This window comes from Pan paniscus, chromosome 9 (genome assembly GCF_029289425.2).
Source record: "Pan paniscus chromosome 9, NHGRI_mPanPan1-v2.0_pri, whole genome shotgun sequence".
In the NCBI taxonomy this organism is placed as follows: domain Eukaryota; kingdom Metazoa; phylum Chordata; class Mammalia; order Primates; family Hominidae; genus Pan; species Pan paniscus.
This window is the reverse complement of record NC_073258.2, coordinates 58,174,509-58,181,297: the sequence shown is the minus strand read 5'-3', so window position 1 is coordinate 58,181,297 and position 6,789 is coordinate 58,174,509. Positions and strand designations below refer to the sequence as shown.

At 37.4% G+C, this 6,789-nt stretch overlaps 1 pseudogene; it reads right to left on the bottom strand.

Annotated features, from left to right (window-relative positions):
• Positions 1-4,855: 4,855 nt before the first annotated feature.
• Positions 4,856-5,786, bottom strand: LOC100971283 (olfactory receptor 5AK2-like; annotated as a pseudogene).
• Between the last annotated feature and the right edge of the window lie 1,003 nt (positions 5,787-6,789).

Here is a 6,789-nt window from a genome sequence, read left to right as displayed (position 1 = left end):
AAATCAAAAGAAAACATCAGTAATAACAACCAAACAATTCTTGGAGATTCCGGATAGCTTGCTCAAACTACCACCTGGTTTCACATATTTTATTCCATAAACTGTGTATTGAAAAACATAACATTAAGACACTGAGGAGCTGAAGGAATCAACTTGCTCATGTTTATCCTGTTGCTCTTTTATTCTACACTTCTGCATATAACATGACAGACATGTACTTTCTGTGTGTTTATTTACAACAGCACTGTTCAATGTTGTTATAGGCAGTTGGTTCACCCAGTAAGCTTGGCAAAGCTCTGTTTGCTGCTTCAGAATCCAGAAACAGCTGCACTGGACTGCAGCTGACTCCTCTCAACTCCACTGAGAGTGCTCTGTCTAGATTTCTGGTCTTTCCTTTCTGCTTTCATTTGTCCATTCATTTATTGAACAAATGTTTATTGAGCAACTACAATGTGATAAGAATATGCTGGATGTTGGGAATCCAATGTTGAGAAAGTATTTTCCTCAACTTTATGTTCCTTATTGGTGGGCACATTCATCTTTTCTGGTGGCAGAATGAATCACATGATCGGTCAGAGCCAATAAAGCAGGAAATTAATCATCAAATGGATAGAAAGATGCTACAGCATTTCCTCTGTAATTTGGTATCTCCCTAGCTATCTTCCCAGAGAGAGTGTTTTCCTTTAATCTGTTTTTGTTTGAATGGTGAAGTCAGAAACTTTAAAACTAGTGTATTGTCAGTATCTCCTGTGAAGCATTTTTTAGCCCCAGGAGATGTTTCTATTATATTTTCCAAAATTAAAGTGCTTATCTATTGAAAAAAGTAGCATTGGTTTATGATGTGAATAAGTTCCCTATTTTGTTTTTTGATACTTTCAACTTTTATTCTAGATGTGGAGGTTCATGCACAGGTTATACGGGTATATTGCATGATGCTGAGGTTTGGGATGTGAATGATCCCATTACCTAGGTAGTGAATACACTGATACGGAAAGGAGACAGGAAAATACTGGGTAGAAGGGGATGGTTCCCCTGCAAAGGCCCCACCCTCAAGCCTGGAGACCCACAGCCCTAAGTGGGAACAGGCATTTCTGTTCGTGCATCCAAAAAGTTGCCTTTTGGCCCACTCCGCCCCCCTATCTTGTGCCCATGTAAACCCCGAACCCCAGGCTCCAGAAACAGATGAGGAGATGGGACAGGAGACCAGCAGATGAACAGCGGAATGGTGTGGCAGATAAAGAGAAGAGAAGGAACGTCTGAATGCCAAGAGGAGTTAGGCTGGGGCAGTCAGAGGGACATTTTGCTGCTGGATTGGGCAAAACTCCAGGGGAAGATCATCTTCCCACTCCATCCCCCTTTCAGCTCCCCATGCATCCCACTGAGAACCACCTCCACCATTCAATAAAATCCTCCATTCATCCTTCAAGCCTGTGCGTGACTCAATTTTTCTGGGACGCTGGGCAGGAACTCTGGATACAGGAAGCTGTCACACTGGTCCTCTGCCCTTGCAAAAAGACAGAGGGTCCATTGAGCTGGTTAACATTTAAGCTGTCTGTGAATGGCAGGGCTAAAAAAGCGTTGTAATACTGGGGCCACAGGCACCCACCCCTAGATGCTACCATGTGGCCAGAGCTCAAAGCACTGCCCCAGCTCCTGCACCTGACCGTCTGTGTGCTCCCGCTTCCATCAGGGGTTTGAGCAGCAATGGTGACAGAAAAGGTGAGCCACACCCCTGTTGCTCAGGGAGATTAGAGAACTCTTCTGTTTCAATAGCGCCCAACAGTTAGTTTTTTAAACCCTTGCCCCACTTGTTCTCTTCCCGCCTAGTATTTCCCAGTGTCTGTTTTTCCCATCTTTGTGTCTGTGTGTACTCAATATTTAGTTCCCACTTATACATGAGAACATGTGGTATTTGCTTTTCTGTTCCGGTGTTAATTCGCTTAGGATAGTGGCCTCTAGCTTTAGCCATGTGGCTGCAAAAGACCTGAGTTTGCACATTTTTATGGCCGTGTGGTATTCCATGATGTATGTGTACCGTATTTTCTTTATCCAATCCACCGATGATGGGCACTTAGGCTGATTCTATGTTGTTGCTATTGTTGAATGGTGCTGTGATGAACATACAAGCACATGTGTCTTTTTTGTAGAAAAATTTATTTTCTTTTAGATATTATCCAGTAATGGGATTACTCAGTCAAATGATAGTTTGTTTTAAGTTCTTTCAGAAATCTCCAGACTGCTTTCCACAGTGGCTGAACTAATTTACATTCCCAGCAGTGTATAAGCATTCCCCTTTCTCCATGGTCTGGCCAGCATCTATTGCTTTTTGACTTGTTAATAATAGACATTCTGACTGATATGAGATGGTTATCTCATTGTGATTTTGATTTGCATTTTTCTGATGATTAGTTTTGTTGGGCATTTTTTCATATGGCTGTTGTCTTCTTGTATGTCTTCTTTTGAGAAGTATCTGGTCATATTCTTTGCCCATTTTTTAATGGGGTTATTTGTTTTTTGCTTATTGAGTGGTTTAAGTTCTGTATACATTATGGAAATTAGATTTATTGGATACATAGTTTCTGAGAATTTTCTCCCATTCTGTCGGTTGCCTGTATACTCTGCTGATAGCCTCTTTTGATATGCAGAAGGTCTTTAATTTAATTAGGTCCCGGTTGTCAAATTTTTTATTGCTACAGCTTTTGAGGACTTAGTCATAAATTATTTCCCAAGGCTGATGTTCAGAATGTTGTTTCCCAGGTTTTCTTCTAGGATTCTTATAGTTTGAGGTCTCACATTTATCTCTTTAATATATCTTGAGTTAATTTTTGTATATGTTAAAAGGTAGCTGTCCAGTTTTATTTTTTTGGTATATTGCTAGCCTATTATCCCAGCACCATTTATTGAATAAGAAGTCCTTTCTCCATTGCTTACTTTTGTTGACTTTGTTAAATATCAGACAGCCGTGTTTGCGTGTGTGGCTTTCTTTCTAGGTTCTCTAGTCTGTTGCACTGGTCTATGTTACTGTTTTTGTACTAGTATCATGCTGTTTTGGCTACTGTAGCCCTATAGTATGTTTTGAAACTGGATAATATGGTGCCTCCAGCTTAGATCTTTTTGCTAAGGATTACTTTGGCTATTTGGTTTCTTTTCCATCTTCATATGAATTTTAGAATAGTTTTTCTAATTCTGTGAAAAATGGCGTTGTGGCTTGATAGGAATAGCATTGAATCTGTGGATTGCTTGGGGTAGTATGGCCATTTTAATGATATCGATTATGCTAATCCATGAGCATGTACTCTTTTTCCATTTGTTTGTGTCCTCTCTGATTTCTTTGAGTAGTGTTTTGTAATTCTCTGCTAGTAGAGATACTTCATTTACTTGGTTAGATGTATTCTTAGATATTTTATTTTTTTTGGTAGCTATTATTAATTGAATCACATTCTTGATTTGGCTGTCAGTTTAACATTATTGATGTTTAGAAGTGCTACTGACTTTTGTACATTGATTTTGTAACCTAAAAATTTAGTGAATTCATTTATCAGCTCCAAGAGCCTTTTGACAGAGTCTTTAGGGTTATCTAGATATAGAATCATATAGTCCACAAAGAGAGATAGTTTGACTTCTTCTTTTCCTATTTGGGTGTCTTTTGTTTCTTTCTCTTGCCTAATTACTCGGCTTAGGACTTCTAGAACTATGTTGAACTATGGTGAGAGTGGGCACCCTTCTCTTGTTGCAGTTTTCAAGGGGGAATGCCTTCAGATTTTGCCCATTCATTATGACATTGGCTGTGAATTTGTCATAGATTGCACTTATTTTAAGGTACATTGCTTTGATGCTTAGTTTGTAGAGAATTTTTATAACGAACGGATGTTGCATTTTATTGAAGGCTTTTTCTGCATCTATTGAGATCATATGGTTTTTGTTTTAAATGCTGTTTATGTGGTGAATGACATTTCATGATTTGCATATATTGAACCAACCTTGCATCCAAAGAATGAAGCCTACTTGATTATGGTGAAATAACTTTGGATGTGCTGTTGAATTTGGTTTGCTAGTATTTCACTGATGGTTTTGCATTTATGTTCATCAGGAATATTGGCCTGCAGTTTTCTTTTTTCATTGTGTCTTTGCCAGGTTTTAGTATCAGAGACCTGATGCTGGTTTCATAGAATGAGTTGCAAAGGAGTCCCTCCTGCTTGATTTTTTGAAATAGTTTCAGTAGAATTGGCACCAGCTCTTCTTTTTACATCTGGTAGAATTTGACTGCAAATTCATCTGGTCTGTACTTTGTTTTTGGTTGGTAGATTTTTGGTACTGTTTTCACTTCAGAACTTGATACTGGTCTGCTCAGGGTTTCAATTTCTTCCTTATTAAATCTTGGGAGTTTGTGGGTTCCTAGGATTTTATCCATTTCCTCTATATTTTCTAGTCTATTTGCATAAAAGTGTTCATAATATTCTCTGAGTATCTTTTGTATTTCTGTGGGATTGGTTGTAATGTCACCTTTGTTCTTTCTGGCTGTGCTTATTTAGATGTTCCCTCTTTTCTCTTTGTGAATCTGGCTAGCAGCCTACCAATCTTATTTATTCTTCCAAGAAACCAAATTTTGGTTTCATTAAGTTTTTGCATAAATATTTGGGTCTTAATTTTGCTCAGTTCTGTTCTGATTTTAGTTACTTTTTCTTCTGCTAGCTTTGGGATTGGTTGGCTCTTGTATTTTAAATTCCTCTAGAGGTGATGTTAGATTATTAATTTGACATCTTTCTACATATTCCTTATTGTAGAAAAATTAAATTTTGGCAGAACAGCTATGTTGGATGATTTGTTGAGCTGAATGTTAACAACTGGGGCTGATTTAAAAGAACTTTTTCCCTATCACTTTTAAAGCTTCTTTTACTTCCTTATTTCTCAAGCTGTAGATTAAAGGATTCAACATGGGAATAACAGTGCCATAAAATATGAAGGCCACTTTCATATTCTCCTGGGAATTATTAGAATGAGACTGGTAAGTGCATGTAAGAGAGTGTCCCATAGAAAATGGCAGCTGCGGTCAGGTGGGAGGCACATGTTGAGAAGGATTTTTTCCTTCCTGCACTAGAAGACATTTTCAGGATGGTGGCCATGATGTAGATGTAGGAAAAGATGCCTACCAACCCAGTGAACATCAAGTTAAATCCCACAAAGACAACAAGTAGCATGATGTTGATGTCAATATTGGAGCATGAAAGGGCAAGAATTGGGGGACCATCACAAAAAAAGTGGTTGATGTTATTGGACTTGCAGAAAGACAGTGAAAATGCAAAACCTGTATGTACAGAGGCATTTATTGAGCCCATGATGTATGAACCAGCTACCAAATGGATGCAGACTGTTTGGGACATGATTATGGTATAGCGAAGGGGCTTACAGATTGCAACATAATGGTCCACTGCCATCATAGCCAGGAGATAACAGTCACTGGTTGCAAATGTTGCATAAACCAATAATTGTATCACGCAGCCCCGAAATGATATCAAATTCTTTTCTTCCGTGAAGCTTTAGAGCATCTTGGGAGTGATAGCAGAAGTGTAACAGATATCAACAAAAGCCAAATGTTGTAGAAAAAAGTACATGGGTGTTTGAAATCTGGAATCTGTGTTGATGAGTAAGATTATTCCAGTATTACCCATTATGGAGGTCACATAGATGAGAAGGAATATAATGAATAGGATACACCAAAACTCTCGCTAGGCACCAAATCCCAGAAGACAGAATTCAGTCACTTCAGTGCTGTTTCCTCATGCCATGGCTACCAAAACTCTAGAAATGACCAAGAGAAGGACCCAGAAAAGAAGGGAAATCCTTGTGACTTCTTGCAATGAAATGGCTCTGTATTTCACGTCACTTTTTTCTATTTGGATTTTCATGACAAATACTCCCAATAGCATTACTCATTTTCAAATTAAAAAAATTTATTTATAATCATCAAGTAAAGAGTGATTTACTTGATGAAAGAGGAAATGAATTCATCTTCAAAAGGAAAAAGGTTGTCTTAGAAGAAGACTGACTTCTAATGTGTGTAGTTCTTAGAAATATAGATGAGCAATTTTTCACTACATTAAACAGGCATCCATACCTAAAGTAATATTAAAACATAATTTTGTACCCCTTTAGAAACCTATAATTATTCACAGCCACCTACCATTTTAATTTTGGATAAAGCTCTTGAAATTAGTACAATAAACTAGAGATAAATTTCCCTAAATATATTCATGCTTTACATATGTTTGAAGGCTTCAAAGTATCTTTGTATTTATATCTTTAGAATGCAACTCCCATCTAGGTGATATTCTTTACAAGCAAAATAAACCTGTTATATAATTGATGTCTGAGAAATAGCCTTACATTTTCTATTGCTTTTTTTTCTGTTCTGTAGTGGAGGAACAAGAAAGCAGAAACAATTCTCTTCAATTTAACATTTAGTGAATACTGAGGTATATTAAGTTAGCATAAGTTTCTTCATAGGGTAAATTTACTGTAAAATGAAAGAAATGCAGTCCTTTCAAAAAGTGTTTCTTTCATTTGGATAAACACTTACTAGAGGAAGCTTGAATAGGCCAGAGGTCTAGTTAAGCTAGAATTTCAATAGAGTAATGACATTTATCATATCAACTTGACTTTAGTAATCTGGATTTAAATAAAATAATATGAAAATATGAGGATGCTTTTCAGGAGCTAAGGAAACTAGTGTAACCCCCCCCTCCAATCTCACACAGAATCTGTACATTTCTATGTTTAATATTGAGCTAA